At 36.3% G+C, this 27391-nt stretch overlaps 2 long non-coding RNA genes across 8 annotated transcripts in view; one reads left to right on the top strand and one right to left on the bottom strand.

The window, feature by feature from the left end:
- Positions 1-2630: 2630 nt before the first annotated feature.
- The window catches only part of LOC102151551, a 71352-nt gene continuing 46591 nt past the window's right edge, over positions 2631-27391 (bottom strand). The window contains exons 5-6 of one of the 4 annotated variants that reach the window (XR_005374642.1): positions 24604-24691; positions 2631-3841 (exon numbers count right to left, since the gene is read on the bottom strand). This is a non-coding gene — a long non-coding RNA (uncharacterized LOC102151551). The remainder of the gene's footprint in view (positions 3842-24603; positions 24692-27391) is intronic. The other 3 variants (XR_005374644.1, XR_005374641.1, XR_005374643.1) reach the window with 3 other exon arrangements.
- LOC111091252 overlaps positions 4354-27391 on the top strand; it is a 98908-nt gene continuing 75870 nt past the window's right edge. For 3 of the 4 annotated variants that reach the window (XR_005374648.1, XR_005374650.1, XR_005374646.1), the window contains exons 1-3: positions 5780-6029; positions 6895-6985; positions 8189-8371. This is a non-coding gene — a long non-coding RNA (uncharacterized LOC111091252). The other variant, XR_005374647.1, reaches the window with a different exon arrangement.

Below are 27391 nucleotides of genomic sequence, written 5' to 3'. Positions count from 1 at the left end.
TTTGGTGAATTGAGAGTACATTTGTAGTTAGAATTCAGATTACAAGGTTTCTGAATTGAATTAAATTGGCCTCTCAGCCTCTTTCTCTTAATTTACTAAGTGCTTAAAAGCAGGAGTAACTTTTAATACCTGCAAACCTCTTAGGCACAAATTTCATCTCTAGTGCATGTCATCAATTTAGCTACAGGGTTAAATTGTTTTACTTTATTTGTTCCTTTCAGTTCCCTGCAAGAAAGATACATTTAGAAGAGACTTTCTGCTTCAAGGACTGTTACAAAAGTGGCCTGTCATACTCTTGAAGGGGAGGATGATGACTTAAGGGAAATGACACTTTCATATACCCTATCTAAGGTTTAAGACACTCACCCAAAGTCAAGTGAGAAGCCTATTTTCAAGAGGCAAAAAAAGCATTTAGGTACTAATGAAGATAAAATGGGCTGAAGTCTGTCCTCAATCCTGGATGCATATAAGAATCAATTAGGGAGATTAAAAACATACAAATGCCTAGACCCTCCCCACCCCTCCTCATGATTTGAAGCAAAATCTCTGGGTTGAATCTAGGTAGGAGAAGGTCACAAAGCTTCCCATGTGATTTGTATATACTGCCAGCATCGAGAACCTGTGGCTTAAGTGAAGAAATAAATACTCCTACAATAACATTTGAGCTGTTTCAGAGAGCTTTACTAGGCAATATTGTGGGGTTTTTAATTTGCAACATTAATAGATGTCTTGCTATACAGAGAACCAACAAATCTCCCACAGCATCATTAGTATTGCATTTGTATTTTCATTGTCAATTCTCAAAGACATATGTATATTTAATTCCCAAAGAAACCATATTCCATTTTTTTTAGGTGAGAAAATGAACTCAGAAAGCTCCCTTGACTTACCCAAGTTGGTTCCTTCTTTCTTTGCTCCACTTATTTATTTCTTCAATAACATATCCTAAGGGTTTATGTGATGCAGGTTTTTGAGTTAACTACTTCAGGAATTACAGCAGCAGGACTCAGAATTTCAGGCAGAAGAAAGCCCCAGGGGTGACAGGAAGGTGGCATCACCAAGCAACTGAAAGAACAGATTGCCCGTGAAAAGTTTTCTATTGTAGGGTGCTGTGGCAGAGATCTTGTAGATTTTAATCCATTGGAACTGAGGTTCCCTGCTCTACTGATCTCAGTTTCTTATCTTCAGCATTTTTGATCTTCTGTCCAATCTAAGTATTTAATCCCTATTTTCAACAGAGTCCTTTTTGTTAGATTTTTTTTTTTGTCAGATGGTAATTCTATCTGCTCCAACCCTCAGAACATTCTGTGTCTCCCAGCTACTATATTGAGCATGTGATCAAAGGCTGGCCAATCTGGTTTCCCTGCTCATAATGATTGGTCTAAAAGGTGGTTATATGTTTCCAGTGCGGCCAATCATAAATCTTCCATGGTATTTCACCTGAGGATAGAGTGTATCTTTCCTCCTTCTAGATCTTGAGCTGTGAGATGCCTTCTCTTTTGTCTCTTGAAGAAGAGTTGTCTGTGGCAGGAAACACTAAGGTTAGCTACAAAGAGGAGGCTTACAGAACCACTTAGTGGAGAGAGTCGGAACACGAACTATCTGGTGCCATGTCTAGATCCACTTGTGCCTTGGATTTCCCAATTAAGCTAATAAATTTCTCTTGAACGGTCAAGGGAATGTGAGTTCTAGTTGTCAGTTTTGTAACAGATAATCTGATCATTACACCTCACGTCTTAAAGACTTGAGGCATTTGAGTATACATTTGCTTAACCAGTTCTAGCTCATAAGAGTGCTGTTACACATAATTGAAAATCTTAAGGACAATCCTCCTCTAATCATAACCTTTGGCCTTGGCTACAAGGGACCTTCTTCTAAGGATCATGGAGTATGAAGTATATTTTAGTGCAATGATTCTCAAACTGCTGTCCTGGACGAGCAGCAACAGCATCACAGGGAAACTTTTAGAAAAGCAAATTCTCATGCCCTTCCTAGGATTTACTGAACTGGAAACTCTAGGTGGAGCCCAGCAATATGTGTTTTTAACAAGCTTTCCAAGTGATCCTAATGCATGCTAAAAGTAGAGAAGTAATGTTGTAGTATCAAAACATGCCTCCCCTTTTGTAGGAGAGGTACTTAAAGCATATTTTGAGTAATAATGTTTAAAATGTCTGTCACACGTACACAAATCTTCCTTGTCTAAACAATTTGCCAGACCTAGATAGCCTGGAAATCTCTTAAACTGTTTCTTTCAATAATAACAAAAAACAGGAGTGCCTGGGTGGCAGTTAAGCATCTGACTCTTGGTGTCAGCTCAAGGTCATGATCTCAGGGTTGTGGGATTGAGCCCCAAGTGGAGCTCATGCTCAGCACAGTCTGTTTGAGATTCCCCCGCCCTGCCCCTTGCCTTTCCCACAGTGCACGTGCTCATATGCACACTCACTCTCTCCAATAAAATCTTTAAATAATAATATTAACAATAAACAGTAACAGTAGCTAAAATTCATTGAATGCTTATTACTTCCCAAGGATCATGCCACTTTCCTTACATATATTAATTCCCTTTTGAAAGTTGATATGGTGGAACTGTTTTGGATTCACTATCTCATGAAATGAGTTCTTGATAACTTGGTTATAATCCCTGGACTAGTGACTCAGTAGGTACATTTCCTCTATTTGTGGGATGCATTTTGGTGGCCCCTCTTACTCTCTCGGAAGAGATAACATAATTTGAAAGAACCAGTGAAAAATTTTTGATGGTGAAAAGGAGAAGCTTTTGTAAGGAGATTAGGAATGGAAATTTCTTGCAAATAATTCAGTATTTACCTTTTATTACGTAAGTATGTGTGACCCAGCTGGAATCATGGCACAATTTACAAGCCATCTGTTATAAATATGGTAACTTGAGACTAATAATAATAGTCTTATACTGTGGAGAGGGAATCATATGTTATTTATCTGGTTGTTGTTGATTTGAATACTTGAAAAAATTAGATTCTACTGTAGTAGTTTTAAATGCTGATCCCTACCAGCCAGCTGAGCATCTTAAGAATTACCTAAGGGCTGTGGAAAATATACTTTCCTGACTCTGACTCAGATGATCTGGATGGAGTGAGCCCAGGAATCCATATTAAATGAAAAGGCTTTTCACCTGGATCAGGGACCTCTCTAAATAAAGATCATTGGTTTACAAACTGTGCTCTGACTGGGGGAATCACCATAAGGATGATGGGCAATCGGTCAATGACAGCTACTTTTATCTGTTTTATATCCTGAATTTTGGTGTGAGGTTTTATTTAGAGAAAGATGTATTACACTTTTTAAAAAATCAGTATTTTGGTTTATTCTTTTGTTTAGGTTTGTAAGGGGATTGGGTCTAGAGCCCAAGTTTTCTGACTCCCATTACACCACTCTGTCCTGCACCAGAGAGCCAATAGAATCAGGTACCATTCTCAGCATTTTCTAGATTTCCAACAATAAGGTAAGTTTAGGGTTACAATAATTTAGTCAGGTCATTGTGTGGCTTCTATTTTGAGATACCACTTAAAGCCTGACCCTTTCTGAACTTGGCATGTTCATTTACAGAAATCTACCGAGGGTTTACACTGCTGCTATGTGCGTACCCCAATGTCTTTTGGGTGATAGCTAAAAGGAAAATAAAGTTGTAGTAAGCTTAGGGTTTAGAAGCAGAGAAACTTGTATTTTTCCTTCTTCTTCTTCTTCTTCTTCTTCTTCTTCTTCTTCTTCTTCTTCTTCTTTTCTATTTTTGAGGTCTCCTCTTCAATTTGGATTTGCATCTTTTTGAGGAGATATACTAGAACACAGTTTGAAGAATCCTGTTCTGAGAAAATAAAAATAAAGAAACTGTATTTTATAAAACTCTGAAAGGGCCAGTATCTGGTTATAAGATCTCAACACTGATTTTAGAGAACTGAAAATTATTCATTGATAAACACAGATATTAAGATATTTAAGGCAGAGGTTAAAGTGAAGTCCATGGAAAAGAAGGAAAAGATTTGCAAATATGTATATATAATCTGTGTGGAACACTCTCCCTCCTAATACCCCTACCCCACTATACACATACACACACACACAAACACACACACTCATATTCTATTGCAGAGAGGATGTTTCTAAGTTTCTTTTGTAAATATGAGACAAGCAACAGAAAAATAATTGTTATGGTTCTTCTTAAGAACTGGGATACCTTCTGTTGGTGCCCACATATGAACATCTAGTAATCCACAGAGGGCTGGTTTAGTGCTCAACAGATGACTGCACTATGCTATGAATATGCTATTCCTTTCCTTAAACAGCACTGCCAGTTTGGGTTTTTATTTGTTTGTTTTGTTTTAGTGAAAAGAAATGTTAACCCAAACTAAAAAATAAACTAGTTTTACCAAAAGAATGTTCAAGTACTTGCCCCAAACAGTACCAAGTCAGAGTATTAGCAGTTGTGCCTCTTGTTTAGATATCATGTTCCATTATAGTACCCATAGGAGGGGGTCATAATCAGAATTCTTCAGAGAAACAGAACTAATGGGATGTGCATATACTAAAAGAGAGAGAATTTATTACAAGGAATTGGCTCACATATGTATGGAGGTGAGCAAGTTCCAAGAACTGCTGGGTGAGTCAGCAAGTTGGAGACTCTGGTGAGTCAACGGTATAGTTCCTGTGGAGTTGGTAGAACCTGAGAGCTAGGCCTTGCAGAATAGAAGGTGGATCTTTTATGGGTTTCCAGCTAAGTAGAAAAATGATCAAAACTCCACATGTAGGCAGACTCCAAGGTTAAGTGAAATTGTTGGAAGTGTTCTAAATTATACTGTATTTCTTTAAACTCTAGTGTTAGGAATTAAAGCTACAATAGTACTTAAATCATTTTCTGTGTACTTTAAACATTAGCATTCATAAGTTTGCTGTTAAGTAGTTCAACACAACTCTCCAAGTAACTTTATGGAATCAAAAGAAATCACATTTCCTGTAAATTATTCCAGAGCAAAGAGAGATGATGATGGAGGGAGGGGACTTGTTTTCCTCATAGTACAGTAACTTAATTTTACTTATACCTGTAATATACTGTTCCTTTAATGGTCTTCCAGCCCCAACTCCCAGTATGTAGTTGGGGTGCCTGTGTCTGATGAAATTCTCTGTTGGCCTGGGAGATTATTTCTAAATAATCTTATTCTTTTGTGCCTGCTCCTAAATCCTTATACCACCACACTTTGAATGTGGTATAAGTATCAACCCCCAAATAAGAAAGTAGATTTTGACAGAGCTATATAATCAAAGTAATTTTCCTTTTGCAACTATTCCACAAAGAAGAAAAAAAAAAAAGAACATTTGAAGTTGTTCAGCTACTTCCATTGTCTTAGATTAGTATTCTTTTTTGAGAGTTGTCAGATAAAGCTAGGGCAAAGCTGAAATAATAATATCCTGTATCATTTTATTTTTTATTTTTGTATTTCTCCCCTAACTTACTGGCTGTCTCTTTTCAGTGTTTCCCACCATCCTTTTCTATTGCCTGCTGGGCCAATCTTTTCTCAAATCAAACAGTTGAATTTTCTTATTATACTTCGACTATCTTAAAGATGCCCCTGTATTGCCAGGGTTCCTTGCAGCTAGGCAACAGTCCCTTGAGTTCCAGCCCACATGGGGAGAAGGAGAATGTGTTGGTTGGAAAGCTTGGAAAAGGAAGCAAGACTTGAGTGCTAGGATCCTCTGTCTGCTGACTATACTTTAGAGATGAGTGAGCGCAAGGTAAAGATAAAGACAGGTCACAACATAGGCATCTGGAGTTTTTCAGAGAGCACGGTGCAACTTTGCCTTCCAATGAAAACAAATGAAAAATAGAAACATAAATCTTAAAAAAAATCTTCAGAGAGGAAGTTTTTCTACCCAACCCCAAATCAGGGCATAGCAAATTCTAAGTTCAGGGATTCTGATGCATGTGTGATGCTTTTTTAAAGTTGGCAGAGAATGGTGATAAACCAGAGGAGTACCAACAGATTCACTTGGCTCAGAATGTGAGTGCTGGTGCTCCCGGGAAATTGGGGAAAGCCTGGGATGTATTTCAGGCATTGGGAGTCCAGAAAGCCACAGAACAAGAGGGATTTGCCTTATGACATAGATCATATATTCTCTATACTGCTGCCCAAACTCCTTGACTTGAGAATGATGCAGCTGTAAGTATAGATGCAATCCACTTGCCTGACACTTGAGATAGCTGATGGCATTCCCTTATGCATCACTTTCCAACATAACCAGAAATAATAGTAACAAAAACCAACCTACATTGCATGCTTAATATTTGTTAGGCACATTGATAAGTGTTTTGCATACATTATCCACTGAATCTCCCCAGCATTGTATTGAACTATCACGATTACCGCTTTACGTATGAGATGAAGTTGAACATGAAGTACATTGTCCATTCATCTGGAGAGTGTGGGAAAAGGAATATGATCCCAGCAGAACCAGCTATATAATTTGCAAGATCCTTCATTGGAAAATATTATTTATATCTAATGCAGCTTTGTTGAGGTATAATTGATATTAAAAACTGCACATAGTATATAATTTGATTGTTTAGATATATGTATATGCCTGTGAAACCTTCACCACAGTCAAGGTAATAGGCATATTCATCACCTCCAAAAATATCCTTGTGTCTCTTTGTGTTGTTTTTGTTTTCATTTGTGGGTATGTGTATATGTATGTGTGTGGTAAGAGCATTTAACATGAAATCTACCCTCTGAGCAAATTTTTAAGTGATCAATGCAGTATTGTTAACTGTAGGCACCATATTATATAGCACATCTATAGAATTTATTCATCCTGCATAACTGAAACTTTATAATCATTGAACAACTCATTTGTCCCTTCTCTTAGGCCCTGGCAACCACTATTCTGTTCTTTTTTTCTGTGGAGTCTGCCTATTTTAGATACCTCCTAATTGGAATCATACAATTGTTGTCTTCCCGTGAGTAGCTTATTTCATTTAATATAATGTCCTTCAGATCAATATGTGTTATCACAAATGGCAGGATTTCTTTCTTTTTAAAGGTTTAATGGTATTCCATTGTATGTATATACCACATTTTTTTAATCCATTCAGCTGTTAATGGGCATTTGGATTGTTTCCTTATCTTGGCTATTTTGAATAATGCTGCAATAAACATGGTGGTGCAGGTATCTCTTCAAGGTATTCATTTCAATGATTCTGGATAAATACCCAGAAGTGGGATTTCTGGATTACATGGAGTTATAATTTTAATTTTTTAAGGTATCTCCTTACTGTTTTCCATAGTAGCTACAACATTTTACTTTCCCATCAACAGTATACAAGGGTTTCAATTTCTCTACATCCTCATGAATTTTTTTTAATCTTTTTTTTTTAATAATAGCTATCCTAACAGGTGAAGGGATAAAACATTGTGGTTTTGATTTGCATTTCCCTGAATATTAGTTATATTGAACAACTTTTCATATACCAGCTGGTCATTTTTATGTCTTCTTTAGAGAAATGTCTATTCAAGTCCTTTGCCCATTTTTAATTAGTTAATAAATTAACTTATTGCTCTTGAATTGTAGGAATTGGTTATATATTTTAGATATTAACCATATATATATATGTTAACTATATATATATATATATATATATGGTTTGCAAATATTTTCTCCCATTTCAGAGGTTGCCTTTTCATTTTGTTAATTGTTTCCTTTGCTGTGCAGAAACTCTTTAGTTTGATATAGTCCCACTTGTCTATTTTTGCTTTTGTTGCCTGTGCTATTGGTATCATATGCAAGAAATCACTGCTAAGACCAATTTTCTGCTTATGTTTCATCTAAGAGTTTTACAACTTCCGTTCTTACATTTAAGTCTTTAATCCACTTTTAGTTTAATTTTTTTTCTATGCTGTAAGATAGTGGTCCAACTTCATCCTTTCACATATCACTATCCAATTTTCCCAATACCACTTATTGAAGAAACTATCCTCTCCCCATTGTGTATTCTTGGCATCTTTGTGGAAGATCAATTGACTATATATGTACAGATTTACTTTGATGCATTCTATTCTATTCTATTGGAATGAGTTAATATTTTAATACTACAAGACTTGTTTTTTACTATATTCAAAAATAGTAAAGTAATGGTGATTTTATCTTTTTACTTCCATTACAGGGGACCACAGGTGGCATCTACTGTGGCCCAGACATGCATATTACTGGAAGATGTCTGCTATTTTTATAACTGTGGCTTAGGGCTTTCACATACTGCTAATGAGATGAAGCACTATGCTCTTAGTTTCTGTAGTGATTTTCAAAGCCAGTCGTGCAGGAAGACATCAGTCAACAGTCATTGCAGGTAGTATAGTCTTTTTCCCTCTCCTTTCATTTTCCTTCATTTTTATTTATTGGTTTACTTATTTTGAGTGTCTATGGGTCAAAATATCTTACTGGGGGCTAGATTTGCTCCAAGAAAGTTAAGACTATTGAAAAGAACTCTACCCATCAAATTTCAGAGAGGAGGGGGATGAAGAAGGAGGAAGGTTATGATGATTACATAAATAAATTATTCAAGAGTTAAAAAAGATTTCAGAAGAGACAAGGGATCAGAATGCCTGGGTGGCTCAGCGGTTGAGTGTCTGCCTACCGCTAAGGATGTGATCCCTGAGTTCTGGGATCCAATCCCATCTTGGGCTCCTTGTGGGGATCCTACTTCTCCCTCTGCCTGTGTCTCTTCCTTCTCTCTGTGTCTTTCATGAATAAATAATTCTAAAAATCTTAAAAAAAAAAAAAAGACAGGGAATCCATCAATCAGTTCACTCTCTCCTTAAAAAGCTTAACAATATGATTTTATCTCTTTCAAATACATTCTAAACAATGTTCTTCTAAATTAAAAATTGAAAAAAAAAAAGTAGAGAAAGAAACAGACTACATTTTGTAGTAAGTACATCTGAGCAATGATATAACCCCAAGTGGGTGGAAAGGGGCAGAAGAGCAGATTTTTAAAAAGTAATAGTGGGGGTGCCTGGGTGGCTTAGTTGGTTAAGCATCTGACTCTTGATTTTGGCTTAGGTCCTGATTTCAGTGGTCTTGAGACGGAGGCCACACATGGGGCTCTCCTTGGACATGTAGAATCAGGTTGAGAGCCAGGTTCTTGCCTGATTCTTTCTCCCTCTACCTCTGCTTCTCTCCTGCCCCCAACTCTCCTGAGTGCACTCTCTAAAGAAATTAAAATAGTCTTTGTTTTGTTTTATAATTGAACCACGAGTTAACATTTTCAAATTGGTTACTAGGTTTGTTGTTGTTGTTTTGTATTGTTTTTTAAGATTTTGAAAATGAAAGGAATCTATTACTGGCTTTGTTGCCATTATCAAATAGTCTAGGCATTCTTATGTCCGAGATTTCAGTTTTACACAAGGCACTTTCAATTGCAATTGCTGGAAGAGATTGGCTTATGAGATGTGAGCAAGTTCAATTTGAAAAAAAAAATATTTTTGAGCTTTTAGTCTGTATAAAGCACTGGGCATTATGGAGTGTACAAAAGAGAAGAAGACATCATGATGTAACTATGATCAGCAATGTGGAACAATTCAGGAACTGTATGAAACAGCTGGTGGTGGAGTTCAAGTGTGGAAACAGGGCAATTACTTAGGGTGAGTTGAGGAGGAAGGGATTGTGTCAGGTGGAGTGAGGCTTGAAGAAATGTTAAAAGGGTATGAATGTTTCAAATAAGTCCCAAGAGAAAGAAAGAGCCCTGTAGGCATGGGAAACAGCTTCAAACCAGTCTAGAGGTGGGTAAACATCACTGGAGTTTGTAAGGGACAGTGAGGATTGCTGCCACATGTCTCAGGTAGCATAAGCAAGTGAGCTTGTAAGCCAGTGAGTAGTAGGTGAAAATGAAATTGTGTATGTGGAATACTCGCTTATTAAATGTCTTGTGGATACTAGGCACCACTTTAACAATTGGGGTTGCAAAAATAAGATGGATTTGATGCTCTAGAGTCTCACTGTCTCCTGAAAGAACCAAACAAGTAAGTCAATAATCACAATATTAGTATAGTATGCACAATAATAGAGGTTTTTAACATCTCCTATGGCAATAAGAAAGGGTATATCTAGGTGGCAATTGCTAGAAATAATTATAGTTTCTTTTTCATTATAGTATTCAGATAAGAAAACTGGATTCAAGTACTTTTGTGTGGATGTTATGGGCACAATCCTAAATGGCAAAGATGTGATTTGTTCTTCCTGCAAATCATGTGTCCTGACTCAAAAGCAGTGGTCATTTCATCTGGCCCACTCAGCCTTAGCATCCTTGCTGACAATTTGGGGGTTTGACACACTTGGGAAGGGGAAAAAAACCCCACCTGGAATCAAAGGATGTTTTCAACTCTTCAGACGCATTTATAATAGCACCCTACCCCCCCCCCCCCCCCCCCCCCCCCCCCCCCCCCCACACACACACACTTAGAGCAACATAAGCTCTGCAGACTCAGGCTTCTGTAGTTTGAAAGCCAATTGGATTGTTTGAGGGAATGTGCTTTCTGCTGATAATTGGAAGAAGGATAAGAAGGTTATAAACAAACAATAAGCTGAAAAGTAAACAACATTTACAGAACAATTTTATTCAGTATCTCTATTTCTTATAATTAACTCTCAGCTCAGTAATTTGTTTGGAACTCGATTTTCAATAAATTTTTTGCAAGTCATAGGATGCTGGGTCTATGGCTACACTAACTGTGTTAGGCTAACTACTGAAGTTAAGATAGAAGAAATGAAAATTTGTGGGTGAAGTTTTAACAATTGAGTACTCTGCATTGGAAAATTGTTGTCATTGGGTGAGGAGGGAAATAGGTCACTTTATTTGCAGGCATTTCAAAAGTTCATATTCATTCATTCATTCATTCATTTACTCATCCACTAAATATTAAGTATCTTTCATTAGCCAGGCATTGTGTTAGTCTTTTGTTAAGATTTTAGGATCAGGCAAGTTTTGTCTTTGAAATCCAGATACACAATGTGTAATAGTTTATTGTACTAATAATAATGCTAGCTAATATTTATTATGCCTTTACTATGTGCCAGGCACTTTTCTAAGTATTGATTCCTCTAATAATCTGACACATTTTATGAGGTATTATTTTTATCCTCTCTTTATAATCAAGGCAGTCGAAATTCAGAAGGAGAAAAAAACTTGCCAAGGTCACACAGCCAGATAGTACTCCAATCCAGGCAGCCTAATATTAGAATCTGGGCTCTTAAAAACTTTAATAAATGGAGTACACATCTTTTTGATCAAATGACAAGAATATATTGAGTGTATCCACTCTGTGAATCTTTAAAGAGGAGAGACCATTTCTATATTATCTCTTTATGCTCAGCACCTAGTATGGAAACTATAATAGATATTTAATAAATGTTACTGAATAAATACTTCAAGAAGTACTCAAAATATAGAAGATGAGCTTTTTATTTCAAGCCATTTATAGCTTAATTACCAGTGTGGCTATGCCTTATATTCGTTAAGAAAAAAATTTCAAAACTTGGAAATAAAGCAGAAGCATTTATAATAAATCCACTGAAGTCATGCTACTATACTGTTTATAGGCCCATCAAAAGAATTGTTAATAATAATCATATAATTACTTACTAATTAATCAGACCCAGACACTATAAACATACATGCTTACTTATAGATTTCTGTATGGTAGAAAAGGTAACTCAAAATGTTACAGTTTTATTATCTTATAAGGCAATAACCAGTTTTCCTGCAATCTGATTCTAATACTGATTTTTTCTTAAGACTTATGAATAAATATTGAACTCCTTACATGATCTTAGAATCAGCTTTACCATCTTACTGGTTCCCTTATAAATAAATCACTGTCATATAATCATTCTATATTTGTATAGAAGTCTCCTTAAAGTATTAAATTTATATTTTGACCCTTTCCTCATCAGGATTTAATGCAAAATATAGAGGATGTCATCTAAACATTTATTTATACAGTGGTGATAATTATAGCTGGCAATTATTAAGGCACTATTCCAAATGTACCGTATGGATTATCTAATTAAATCCTTAAAACAATGTTGTGACGAAAGTGATATTCTTATTTCCCTTTAGGTGTTGAGACAGTAAGTGCTTAAAGTCACTCAAATGATTTTGGTAAAGTCTGGAGGGATTTGAAGTCAAACAGCCTGATTCCAGAGACTATCCTGTGAACCACTATGCAAAACTCCTAGAAATACATGATCCCTAACATTCCTAATATATTAATTACTTTAATGGCTATTAATAGATAAATATACAGACAATGAGCTAAACAATGAGAAGTACCTCTTATTGAATGTTTGCCATGTTAGTGTGCCAGTGCTTTACATATAATAACATTTATTCCTCTCAAAACATTCTAATGTAGCAATTATTCTCACTCCAATTTAATCAAACAGGAAACTAGAGAAATTAGAAACTAGAAATTAGGCCTAATCTAAGGCCACACCACAGGGGCACAGATATTCTAGTCTTTATGACATCAAAGCCATCTTTTTAAACCCTTTAATTTTGAGTCTTGGAACATTATACACAGCTAAAATATTTTTTCAAAATTCCTCATATCGTTAGATCTGGTTCCAGCAGGAGAGGTCATTCAGATAAACAGTCTTCACATTAGCAGAGCATGAGTTAGAGCTGTTGAAGTTGTTCACATTCTTACCTAAGCTTATCACATAATCTGGATAAATAAGAATACCAACCAGAATTTTAGTCACTTATATATAGGAAAAACTATAAACAAACATTTGAAGATCACTAGCAAGGAGTGACTAAGATATTAGAAACAAGAATCATTTTTTAAAAGATTTTATTTATTTATTTATTTAAGAGAGAGAAATAGAGAGCACAAGCAGGGGGAGTAGGAGAGGGAGGAATAGGCTGAGCAGGGAGCTCGAGTTGGGGCTCGATCTCAGGACCCTACCTGAGCCAAAGGTAGACGCTTAACCAACGGAGCCGCTCAGGTGCCCCAAGAATCATTTTTATGTAATAAGCAAGGATAATGGTTTACAAATTAGGGTGGGAAAGTTGAAGATTAAGCATGCATAGTGTGAAAGACACTGTACACTTAAGAAGCCATACAATTTATCTTAGTCGCAGGGAATCTGTCTGGCTCTGCCACACACCCACAGCCAAACACGTGCACACACACACTCCTGGGAGAATTTACACTGTCTACTCACTACATCATATTCCCCTCTGCTTCTTGTAATTCCTGAAATATCTTTGTACCTCCGTCGTGCCTTCCACCTATCTAAATCCTACTCATTTGTCCAGACTTGGCTCAACAACCATATGTTCCATGCAGACTTCCCAAACTCCAGCCCTCAATTGTGCCCTGACTCCTTCACCTTCCTATGGCAGAGATTCTCAAATTGTTTAAAAAACCCTGCCGGGTGTTTATTAAAATGCAGGCTGGTAGGCTCCTCACCCAAAGTTTTGAATCAATAGGTCCAAGGTGGGATTTCAAACCAAGAGATCTGGGAATTTGTCATTTTAACTACCTTCCAGGTAATATTGATCTAGGTGATCTGAAAAACAGATTTTTGAAAAGTACAGTCTTGAGCTTTTAAGATTCAGAGATGAGATGGAAATGTATCTATTTGACCAAAGTGTGAGCATCTCCAGGCTTTTTCTCCCTGCTCTCTTTTATGAATTTACCTGCCCACTTCCCTGAATTTTTTATTAAGCAGAATCAGAAAACTAAGTAGATAGGAATGAGACTAGATGGGCAAGAGAAAAAGAGGAGTTTCTCTGCTTAAAGTCCAAAGAACACCAGAGAAAGATAAATAGGAAAAATATGAAAGCAATTATACAAAGAGACATGGAGGAAAAGATGGCAGAGAAAAAGGCTGGAAAGAGACAGCAGAGAAGGGAATAAATTAGGAAGGAAGTACTTTTGACATTAAGGCAGTGGTGAGATGTGAGATCCTTGAGAAGGAAAGAGAGAGACTTGGAGCAGACTTGCTGTGGCTTATGAATAGGCCCCCTTGATGGTCTTGGGGAGACACAATAAAGACTGTGATTTCTTTCTTTCTTTCTTTTTTTTTTTCTGTTAGACTACTAAGAGTTTCTCAAGTGCAGTTCTCTACAGAACTGAACCACATGAGAGATTCAAAATTTATTAAAGTTATAGGAAAAAAGTAGACTATTTTTAAGATACTCGCTGTCTGGTTGTGGACATAAGACATGAGTACAAGTTCCAAAGGATGAAAAACACTAATTTGAAGAGATATGTGCACCCTTATGTTTATTGCAACACTATTTACAGTAGGCAAGAAATGGAAATGGCCCAAGTGTTCATGAATAAAAGACATGAGTCCAAGTGTACTCAAAGTGTGGGAGGCCAGGCCTTGGTATAACTAGCAGGACAGAGAGGTCTTCAGCAGGTGGCCAGTCTCACTGCTCTCTGGCTTCCATAGCTCTTGCCAGGGGGAATATGGTTAGGCTTATTAAGTTGTACTATGCTTGCTCTGGAGTATAGGGACCGTGACTTACTCATCTTTTTAGCCCTATGGCCTAGGAAAGTGCCTCAATGTCTTCACTTTCAGGTAGTTATTACTCAATTAATATCCCAAGTAAGGCCAAGTGGAGTTTCCTGTGAACCCATTCACCCATTCTTTCACTCTTCTTACATAAAAAAAGAAAATATGGAACTGTTTTTATGCAGTGAATGTAAGCTTTCTAATGTCCTAAAGAATTAAGCAGAGATACTCCTGTTATCTGTTAAAATAGCCATAGACTGTGTGAGAAGGCAGAAGGAAAGATTATAATGTTAGGTGGAATCAAGACCCCATAATAGTTCCCTTGAATGTGTGGTATTACTCTCTATTTGATATTTTTTTAACAAAAAAAAAAAATCAGTATCACAGACATTGAATAAATTTAATGATACCTTCATCATTGCAATTAAGAAAGATAACTCTTAAATAAGCATGAAAGAAAGAGAAAGAGAGAAGAGAATGTGAAAAGATAAAAACATTCCCCAGGATTAATTTTTATCCAGGGCACATAGTATATGCAGCCTCTGAATCGCCTTAATTCATCTCTGTCTGTTACTCTGATTCAGATGATAGAGTGGCTCAGTTAAATTGAAATTGAGTTAACTTGACAGCAAAAGAGTGGCATTGTTACTGGCTAAAAATCATTAATTTTGATGTGATAAATTTCTTTCTAATGGGGGCATTTTTATTATCTAGTGTTTTTGTTTTGGTGACTTTTTCCAATACTGTCAATACTTCAAGCAAGCCAGAGGAAAAACAAAACAGCCTTACACTACTTTCTCCATTATTATTATACTTTAAAAACTCCTTGCTTAAAGTAAAATGAAAAATTAATAGGACCAAGAACACCACAAACTTGTGCTTGTAATGCACTGATTAATTCTGAAGTTTTATCAGCATATAAACATGGAAGCAAGTGTAAGATATTCTACATCTGGAGATCAGTTGGAGGATTAAGCCAACTGGGAATAAAAACCAGTCATCTGGCAATGCCTTAATCAGCAAATGTCCCCCGTTGGGAGCCTGCTGTATAATCAGTGTCTTTGTACCCAAACGTTTAAGGATGCATTCTTTATTTAGGTACAATGGGTCACAACCTTGGTTGCATACATTGTCTTCAGTGCTTTAAAAAAAAATGTTGCTCCTTAGAGGTTTATATTTAATTGGTCTGTGGGACAGCTGGGCAATATAATTTTTAAAAAATCCCCTGGTGATTTACAATGAGGATCAATACACTAACTGAATGGGGACTTGTCTTTAGCTTGTTCAGTTGTCACCTCAGAGTTTAGTCTCAGAAGCTTTAATTGAGAAATTCTTCACACCAACATGATGGCAAGTAGGTCTTCTCTTGCATAGTAACTTGACAGATTAGTAATGGCTACCTGGAGCCCCATCTTGGAAAGATTCCTAAATCCACACATGATCTCAGGAGGACATGGTGCTGTGATTTACAATGGAAAGGAAGAACAAGTACTGCTGTAAATACCATATTTTGCCCACCCCTGAACTTGCAAATATGTGAGTGTTTAAATTACATTTAATTTAGGTGGGATTTACATTGAAGATGTGATCTTAACTGAACAAAGAATCAGCACACTCTTCTTTTAATCCAGGTTTTTTAAGGCAAAAATTCTCTCTGTCCTAATTCTTTCTTCCTCTTTCTCTAATTCCACAATTTCAGCCTGAGTAGGTAATGATAGAAAATATTGATTAAAGGGGTCATAATACTCCCTTTGGACTGTGAACTTCTTGAAGTAAGGAATTGTGTTTTATAATCTTTGTATCCTTAGCACCTAAAATAGAGTTTGGGATGTGGGTGCTGATATTATTAGTACTTTCAAATGACGTCATTCAAGCCCACTTTCTGGAGTACATGTCTTCCTACTTTTAAAAGTCATTTATGCTTTTTAAACTAATCTCTATCTTTATCCCTTGTTTTTGTTTATTTGGGCATTGTCTTAGCATTGCTGGATAAACTGTGTCTTTGGACAGGAAGACCTTTATTTTTAGTCTGATGATCCCCCTGTATTGTCTCGGTTTATTTCTTTCTCTCTTTTTTTTTTTTTAAGATTTATTTATTTATTTGAGAGAGCGAGAGAGTGAGGACAAATAGGGGGAGGGTTAGAGGGAGAAAGAGAAAGAGAATCTCAAGCAGATTCCATGCAGAACAACAGCACAGGGCTCAATCCCATGATCTGAGCCGAAACCAAGAGTTGGATGCTTAACTGACTGAACCACCCTAGAGCTCCTATATTGTCCTGGTTTCATATGTGTCTTACCCCACTGCTTTCTGGGGAGTGTTTGACAGTGGGGCAGATTGTCTTTGCAAAAGACAGTGGCCATATTATCTCCCTCTCATGCTCCTCTGCAGTGTGGCCTGGCCACTCTTCTGTCAGGGGGAAATCTAGGCAGCTTCTGTACTTCTTTGACTTCTAGATATGGAGAAAATTATACTATGCTTGTTTTAAGCATGGCCCTTAGCTGTCCTGGGAGCTTTATATGTCTATATGTCTCTCCCTTAGAAATCAACAACCTCATAAGAATTGTGTCTACCCTGAGACTCCCATGCCGTGAGAATCCTAAACTAGTGTGGAAATACCATGTAGTGAGAGAGAGAGAGAGGCCAAAGAGTGCCAAGGTACCAGATGTGTGCATGAAGGGACCTTCACAGTGGGTTCCCTCACCCCAGTTAGCAGCTGATGCTACAAGGTTCAGATTCAAGCTGCCTAAATGAGCCCTTCCTGAATTTCTTGCCCACAAGTTTTTGAGCAAAGTAAGTTGCCCACAAGTTTCTTCCAAAATAGGTTGCCTTTGGATAAGTGCTCTCTAAATAAGCAGCAGATTCTTTCCCCTACGATTTCCCTTCTGATTGCATAGAATGTCCTTCCTCTCACAGCCGCAAGATGAGGAAGGCAATGGTTGTGTTTAATATGCAAAAGTTATGGCTGGCACTTAAGTTTATAATTACTATTGTGTGTAGAAGCTATATATGGACAAAACAATGGCATTCAAAGACAAGTGTTTGTTGAACTCTTTGTCCTGTATTGGTGGTTATTATTTTAAGCATCTTACTTCCTCAACTGCCTGTGCTCCTTAAAGTCAAAAGCAATGCTGTTTACTTGTGTATGTACATAGCATTTTCACAATTCTAAGTATATTAAACATTTTCTTGAATAAAAGATGCACTCAAATGAATAGAGAAGAAATGTCTAGTGAGACCCAGTTTTATCTTAAGCCTTCACAGGTTATCCTATATAAAGTACAAACTCTAAAGTACCTTCTTAATTGAGGTAGACAGGACTACTATAGTAAGTAAACACTGAATCTTTAATTGCTCATTCTAAAGCAGTGTTTCCGGTTAGTGGGTGGTGAATGAAATGCTCAGGCTCTTTCCACTTGGTGGATCCATCATCAGTTGAGGTTTTTTCTATCTAGCCAACAGAGCAGAAGACCCACCCACCTACTGTCTTAAAATTGCCAGCCATTAAGCAGCACACATCCATTTCTGCTCACCTTCTGCTGGGTAGAACTTAGTCATATAACCTTATTTAAATCCAAAGGGCAACATTCAAGGAGGCAAATGGATGTAGATAGTTCTTTATGTAGAGAATGGCCTGTAGGATATTTAGTTAGCATCATAGTTACCCTCTACCCACTGATGCCAGTGGCAGCCCCCTTCCTTACTCCTCTTCTCTTACACCCTGCCTCTCCCTCCACCACTCAGTTGTGACTCCAGAAAATGTCTCCAGATGTTCCCAAATCACCCCTGGCTGGGAACTTCTAGATATATTTCATATTGCTGTGGTGGAACAGAGATAAGATGATCACACACAAAAACCTTCCCATTCAAAAGGAGAAGGATACAAAAAAAGTCATCAGTCTGGTCCATTACCATGATGGGATCCTGGGAACAGGTACGAGGAAGTCCCCTGGCAGTGGAGGAAGTTCCTTGATTAAAGTCATTACACCCTCCCTCTGTTCTCTGGGAGAAACACCCTCTGGGTTGCTCTGCCTTGCTTACTTCTCCCCTGGCCACATCTCAAGTGCACATAGTTGCCCATATGGAGCTGTTGCAGCCTGCTTGCTACTGATGCAAGTTTTCAGCCCTTGAGATGTTTTATGACTTGAACAGTTAAAGGTACCTTTAGGTCAAGCTTGTGCTTTTGCATTAGCAATAAAACTCTTAAAAACTTAGTAGACTTTTGATCTATTTGCTTCTAGGGGGTTCTAGGTAGCAGCTACCATGTCTTAGGTTTTTGCCTAGATGTATCCTCCATATTTCTTTTCTCCTTGTCCCAAGCCTCTTTCTCTCAAATTAATGGAGCTTGCCTTGAGGCTATCTGAAACAAAAGGCTTGGGTAGAAATATAACAACTTTAATCTATCTTTGCCACAAGGCTGAGTTTTTTATTATTTTTAAACTGAGAAGTCTTAATGGGCCTCCTTTCAATTGTCTCCTATTCTTTGCAATCTTTAAGAATTTGGCTTTTTCAGCCCTGTACATTCTTTAACTTCTACTTGCATACCTTTGCTTATAATTCCTCACTATAAGTAGCAAAAAATAGCCAATAAGCAACTGATATTCTAACATATTCCTTTCTGCTCCTGTGCAACAGGCTCAGGATATAATCTCCTTTCTAAATGATTGTAGGTGACAGTTTTACCAGACATATCTCCATCTTTCTAGACTATGAAATCTATTTCTGCACTACCTGTTGCAGGTCCAACAAGTTCTTCATTACTACATATTTCATCACTTTTTGTTAAAGCAGTACTTCACTTGAAAATGTTAATTCCTGCATTAGATGGATAGATTGAATTGCTTTAACACAGAGATAGTATGTGTTAGATATTTAGATATCTATATTAATAAATAACATAACTTTATTAATAGAGCTATATGACATTTATATAATATCTATATTGTATGTGTATATTACTTTTATAATATATATCTAAAATATAAAATAGTACAAACACACAAGAAACTTATTTCTTGGTCACAAAACTATTCAAGGCAGCCAATTTATGGGAAGCTTTATAGGTTTACATTAATAATTATTAACATATTTATTAATACAAGTGTATTAATATATCTAAATAATATATTAATTTATATGATATATATTATAAAAACATATGTAATGGTTCAAACCATTAAACTATAGAATGGTTCAATCACACAAGAAGTTTATTTCTGGATCACATAACTGTTAAGATGGGCTTAACTTACGGGTGCCTTTGCTCCTCTCTGGTTTTTGTTTTTGTTTTTTGAGAGAGCGAGAGCATAAATAAGCAGGAAGAGGCAGAGGAAAAAGAAGGAGAGAAAGAATCTCAAGCAGGCTCCACACATGAAGCCCAACACAGGGCTCAATCTCATGACCCTGGGATCATGACCTGAGCCAAAAATCAAGTCATATGCTTACCAGACGGAGCCACCAAGGCATTCTGCCTTTGCTCCTTACGGTGATTACAAGACATTGGTTCCTTCTATTGTTTTGTACATTATCTCTGGGGCCTCAGGAAGAGGAAAGCAGAGGAGTCCTGTAACATTTCCACTCAAACTACACAGGCTAGACCTTAGTCATATAACTATTACCCAGCTCAAAGGCTGGTTGGAACATGTAGTCTAGTTGTGTGACCTGGCACAGACAGTGATAAGGATCTGGACTGAGACAACTACTGCTCCATGTCCTCTATATTCACATGAGCTCTGATGCCACTCTGAGTTTCTGATCTCTACACATGGATGTTTCATATTCAACTTAAAAAGTAGCAGAATATGCTAACCCAAAATCTGACTATAGGAGTTCAGAACATGCCACCTCAAAATATGCCACTTTAGTATATTGATTATTTTGAGACCGTTGAAAAACAACAAATGCATAGAGGCTTTCTCTGAACTCCCTATGTGTCTGAAGGCAGCTCTTCCAAAAGGAAATCAATTGTTAAATCCCTTCTCCAGGAGTTTTGTCAACAGAAAGGACTGACCCATCACAGCAGAGGAGACTGGAAGTCGACACCACGTACCCAAACAGACTTTGTCACAGACTACCATAACTTAGATCTGTTCTTCTAAGGGCCCATTTGTCTTTTCAATTATTTACTCACCCTTAAGGAGGGATACATTCCCTTTCCCCTTTCCCTATGAAGATAGTATTTAATCCTGAAGTCCAAGCCACCTAGGGGAGCTACTCATTTTTTCCCTGGGTATCTCTCATATATACATGAGGTATACATGTTAATAAATTTCTATTTGTTTTCCTGTTTTGAATCTATCTTTTATCATAGAGGTCTCAGCCAAAACCTCAGAAAGGAATAGAGAAGATTATTTTTTCTCCCCAACAAACTCAAAATGAAATCAAGTCTTTTCCATCTCAGTAAATGGCACGATCATCCATTTAGTTGCTCAAGCCAAAAATCTTAAAGTCCTTTCTTTCACTTTACCATCCAATCCATTTACAATTCCTGTCTTCTTTTTATTGCTGAGCAGAATTAGATTAATCATAATCCTTAATTCATGACATTTTCTGTGACTTTCCTATTCTATTTCCTATTTCCTATTCCTTTTCCTGTCTGAAGTAACCATTATCTCCAATCTTTTCTTTGCTGTTTCTTATGATATTTCATCATATATATGTAATCCAAAAAAGCATATTGTTTAATTTCTTTTAATGTTTACCAAAAATAGAAACTGCTTGTAATCCTCTGAGATCTAACATTTTACTTATTATTGCAATGTTGATATTTCTCCATGTTGTTGCATATACCCATAGCTTTAAAAAATATTGACGGTTGCATAATATCCCAAATATATTACACTTTATTTATACTCATTTCATTGGGTATTTGAGTTGCTGTTACAAAAATTATAATTTTGCATAATTGTGTGTATGTATAAAAGACTCTCTTATGTACCTTGAGAATTCCTTAATTGTAGGATATGAGAATGTTCAACTTTACATAATTATTCTAAATTGTTTTCCAAAGCAATCATTCCAATTTAAGCTCTTATCAGAAAAATTTAAGAAATCTTGATGATCCCTCAAAAAATTAAAGATCTAAATACCATATGATCCAAGAATTCCACTTCAGAGAAAATGAAAACACTAACTTGAAAGATACATGTACTCCTATGTTTATTGCAGCATTATTTGCAACAACCAAGACATAGATGCAACCTAAATGCCCATCAATAGATGCATGGATAAAATGGGTAAGAAATGGGCATATATATGAAATGAATTATTATTCAGTCATAATAAAATGAGATCCACTTAGTGAACATCTATTCGTGTCTTTTTTTAAATGGAATGCCTCTCAGTGATGTAATCAAATTCTTGATTTCTCCATGAAGACTAATTTATATCATGTACAAATAGTAAAAATTTTAGTTCTTCTTTTCTAATTCTTATGATTGAAATGTCATTTTCCTGTTTTGTTCTGCTGGCTAGGATATCCAGTAGAATACTGAATAGTGTGAATTCCTTTTTTGGTTATAATTTTAAAGGAAATTCACACTGTTCAATTTTAAAGGAAATAACTTCAAATACTTCCCTATTTAGGATACTATTTGTTATAGCTGTTGTTAAGTATAAACCCTTTATCAGGTTAGGGACATTTTATTCTCTTTTCAATTTAATAAGATTTTTTAAATCATGGAGGTTTTGAATGTTATCAAATTATTCTTCTGCATATTTTGAGATGACATTATAGATCCAAAAATGTTTGTGCACATTTCAGGCCATTAGAGAAATCGGAGTTACCTGGGGAAGAAAATACACAAAAGCACATGTAAATGTGCATACACAATATTCTTGTAAAACAAATGAATTTAGTTGTTGTTCATCTTTCAAAAAATTTTTGTTAGAGAAAGTATCTTGTAGAAAGTGGCCTTTAACATGGGTTTTGAAGGATGGATAAATTTTGAAAGAAAACTATGGGATGGGATAAGGAGAAAGAAGGAAGATATATGGTTGAGAGGTCTGTTATAATTGAAGGTATGGAATTGGGAAAACAAGGGAATGTTAACTAATTTGATTTCATCAAAGTATGCAAAGGAAATAGTATGGGAAAAATCTGTTGGTATTATGTTAGAAAAACAATGCATTTCAAAATGAGAATTCTGGAAATAAACTTTACTGACTGCATTTTAGAAGGTAAATATTTTAGTTAGATAAATCTAGCAACATGCTCTGTGTTCCAAAATGCACTTTTTCTCTCAAAAAGGGATTCCATCATTGATAAATTTGGTAAATGCTGCATATTGCATATTGTATCTCATAATCTATATTATGATATTAAAAACCCTAAGAATTCCTGAGGTTAAATATCTTTTTAAGTCTACATTTGTTGAAAACTACTCAATAATGAAAATCTTTTCTCACCTAACATATCAACATACATGGAAAAGACTTTGATTTGAGCAAGAAGAGGTTGAATGTGGTGAGTTAGAATGAGATAATAAACCTTGGGACATTTATTGAAGGACTTCTATTTGAAAGTAAGTAGGACTGGACAGCAAATTGGTGTATTGGGAAAGAAAGAAAAGCAGGGAAGGAAGATTCAGAGATGAGTCTAGGTTTTGGAATGTGATAAATGGAAAACTGGAACCTTAAGCAAAACTTGGAGAGATGGGGAATTTTAATTCAGTTTGAGCTGTTCCACATTTGAGTTGCTTATGAAAATTTCAGGTAATTTCCAGAAACAAGTTAGATATGCATGTTGTACCTGAGGTACAAAATAGAGATTCAGGAATTACCTATATAAAAGCTGACAAAATGAAGGTAGTTTATACTACCAATGAGAACATGAGAAAATGAGAAATCAAACTTCCAGTTCAAGAAAAGGTTTCTGAGGAACCATATTTAGAGGGACAAGAAGAAGAAAAGTAGTTGAGGAATAGTTGAGAATGCTGAATACTGTCTTTGTTACTTTTTTTTTTTTTTCCAAGAATTCCATTTTCATTCCCTTTTGAAAAGTTCTATTTTTCTCTTCAGAATACTCTATTCTTGTTGGGTTTGGGCTTTGAAGTATGCTTTATTCTAAAGACCTCTGTTACATTGTGGGTTATGAGTTAACCCAGGGCAATCATGGTACCAATAGCTTATCTGCTTCTGTGACCCAGCTGTGTAAAATATGGTGGGGGATGAAGTGTTCATTTACAGATGGAAGCGCTTCAATTTATTGTCACAGGGGAGTTCTGCACCATCTTGATACACATGCAGCTAAGCCCTAGGACTTAATTTGAATTGGGAAGTTGAACAGTAATGATCTCTTCTAGCTCAGAGAGCATGAAAATCATTAGTTTATCATCATCCATACCATGTCTCAGAGCTTTCTAAATGAGTTGGGGAATCATGGATGCATCCCAGGTGCAAAGAATATGTTTTATGAATAACTGTTGGTCAGGGCAGCCTGGCAAACAGTTGAATAATTGAAATTGAACTCATCACTGCCTAATAAACTTTGCTTTCTCATTAGTGATACATCTCATGAATTTCTTGCTGGTAACCAATTTGGAGCTCACGACTTCACTGCAACTTACATGGATCACAGAAGTGCTATGGTGAGCGTTGACAATGCCAGCCAATGAGGGACTCTCTAGGATATTGTCAACAGCACAGGTTGTGTCAAATGATCCATTGGGGCCAATTTTATGAGAACAGCCCCCAAATTCAAGCATCATCAGCAGAGCAAGTAATGCATTGTCAAAACCTTCCAACTCCCCAGAATCTAGGTGATTTATCTCCTGGGAAACTTTTATAAATGGACCATATTTTTCCCCTACAATGAAGAAAAATGAAAGGCACCCTTATACCCACAACTATGTCTTCAGAGAAAAAAATGATGGAAGGGCTTACTTATGAGGAAAGATTAAAAGAGCTTAGGGACAAATACAGGGGGAAATAATGATAGCCTGTGAATATTTGAAAGAAATAAAAACAGATGAGAGTGGAATTACAGTATTTAGAATGGCCCAATAGGGGATAACTAGGAGTAATGGGATGAAAATAATGGAAACAGTTAGGCTTACTCTCAGCAACATCTTGCTGGCAGTGTTAGATGATAGACTTATCTCCTGAGGCAAATGACAGAACTGCTGTCACCTGGGGAATTTGAACCTGGAATGGAAAAATACAGATTTGGTGGCAGACAGAAACTCTGCAGTAGCAAAGACATGGAGTCAGACTCATTTGTTCTCGATTTCGATTTTTTTCTATCTTGAGATGTTGTGATTCTTGAAGACAAAGCATGCTCAGTGGTTGTCCTTGATCATCTCAGCATCTGTGTGTGTGTCATTTATAAAGCTTCATGTGTTTCCTCAGAGAATGATTTCACTGATTTATGCTCTAGTATAGGATCATTTTTTCTATCGGCAACACATCTTCATTTTAGTTATTGGCCCTTTGTGTTGTTCTTGACGTATGAATCTCATGCTTTTGATTATAATGTGGATCCTCAGATATGTGGAAATGTACATGAGAAAGATACCACCTAAACAGTGGGGGAACAGGTGGCAGAGTCCACATTGTGAACCAGAATGCCACTACTTGCAAAGACATGTAGCACACAGAGGGGATTATCATATGCTGCCACTGGGTAAACTCCATGGGTCTCATGGACCCCTCCCAAGCATTATGAAATATTTTGTGTAGGTAGAGGCTATTTTTCTTTTAAAAACAATCTGTAGTGTTCTTTAGCTTCCAAAGAGGGTAATGAACCCCAAATTTAAGGAATAAAAAAGTGAAGCTGAACATTTGAAGCAGATAGTTATTGAAATTCCATTTCTTTAAGTTTGATGATGGTGAGGAAAAACATGTGCAAATATCTTGACTTTATTTGTTTACTTATTTATTTAAAGAAATAAAGACTTTTTGCATTATTATCTAGTTCTCCTTGGAATAATCTCTGATCACAATGGTAGAAAAGGGAAATGAGGGCAGCCCAGGTGGCTCAGCGGTTTAGCACCTTCCTTCAGCCCAGGGCCTGATCCTGGAGACCCAGGATCAAGTTGTCGGGCTCCCTGCATGGAGCCTGCTTCTGGCTCTGCCTGTGTCTCTGGCTCTCTCTCTCTCTCTCTGTGTCTCTCATGAGTAAATAAAATCTTAAAAAAAAAAAGAAAAGAAAAGAAAAGAAAAGGGAACTGAGATACTGGTATGCCTCAGCTCAGGATTTGGGCTACACTCTGCTTGATGAGTTTTTTAAAATAAATTTATTATTTTTGTGAAACTGGTACATTCTCTCATTAAGGAATTAAAGGAATATAGAAAGCACATGCAGAAAATTTGGAAATGACAAAACCCAATTCTATTCTCCAGAAATAACTATTACTACCACTAGGTGAATATCATTCCAAATGTCTGTGTTTACATGAGGAGAGATACATCATTACAAAATCAGAAAAACTCTTTAAAAATGACATCATTATATAAGTACTAATTAACAGAATTGTTAATTTAATTTCGTGCAAATGTTAAATTTGAAATAAAAAGAAATTAAAGAAACTCAAAGAAATAGAAGGAATTGGATATCAAAAATTATTCACTATACAAACTATTGTTTTCCTCAATAATCCCTCTACAGTTTAAAAAAATAGTACTTTGGAAACATTGAGAAATAAATATTAATATTGTTTTTAAATAATATTGCAATTTTATCTGTTAACCTCCTTATTAAAAATATTAGAAAACTAGTATTCTCATACTTTCTCTAACCACCTCTCCCCAATCTTCTGATATAGTTTTATTCCTAAATGTATTTTGGCTCTGAAGTTTCTTTTGTATTTTGTAATTATTTTGTTTGAAGCTCTTGTATTATTTTAGTTACTTAATAAGTTCTTCTTATTAAGTACAAAACATGTGTGGGGTATTTTCTTCTAATTCTTTGGTTATTTTTTATTATAGATTGGCTTCATCAGCTATTATTTCTATTTCTCTCTATTGAAGAATATTGTCAGCCTAGTTGCTGCACTATTTATTTTGACCTTGCTTATATGTAGTGTGGGCTGCTCTGTTTAGAAATTGCACTTACTGTTAGTGTGGGGTAACTTCTCCTTGACTTGCTTCCTACCCTGTCTGAGGTTGTTTCCCAGCAACATATTTTAGATACTTTTTTTAGCTCAAAGGCCCAAAGGTATGAAATGGGATGGGAAGAACATAGTTGAGGCTTTTTATAGACTCTGGCCTTCAGTCTTCCTCACTGCCTTTTTATTGGTAAGAATCTCTGGATCCTTCCATAACAAGCAACTTGGTTCATCTTTGTTTCTATTTTGCAACTAACCTTCCATTTTGAAATTCTCTTCTCAAATTTATGACTTCTATTTACCTGCAGTTTTAATTTCTTGCTGGATTCTCTTACCTAGCTATTTACATACTTTCTTGTTGCTGCATTTTCCCCTCTCTGTTCCATTTCCAGTGCATTTTCCTCTATCTCTAATCAGACCACCCTAAGAGGGGATCTGATTGAGGTAATCAACAGTTAACTATTCCTAATGAAGAAGATTCTCTCCATCCAGGCTCCCATTTGTCACTTCCCAGCCTATAGATTAGCTGTGTTTTATTCTTGTAGTTCAATTAGTTGTGTTCAGAGTTTGGGACTATAGATAGGATCAAAGTTATGAACACTTTTACCTCAAGAAGAACTGTTTAAGAACACTTTTTTCTAAATATACCATAGATGGTGTTGTTAGAATGGGGTAATTGGTAGAGCCTGCAAAATGTCTAATACCATTTACCTTGATGAGATGCAGAAAAAAGTCAACAACATTTAATTAGCATAAATTTTTGATTTTGAAAGAAAGACCTTGTTTGGCAACTGATATG

The sequence above is a fragment of the Canis lupus genome, chromosome 20 (genome assembly GCF_011100685.1).
Source record: "Canis lupus familiaris isolate Mischka breed German Shepherd chromosome 20, alternate assembly UU_Cfam_GSD_1.0, whole genome shotgun sequence".
NCBI classification, from domain to species: Eukaryota; Metazoa; Chordata; class Mammalia; order Carnivora; family Canidae; genus Canis; species Canis lupus.
This window is presented reverse-complemented; position numbering and strand designations above follow the sequence as displayed.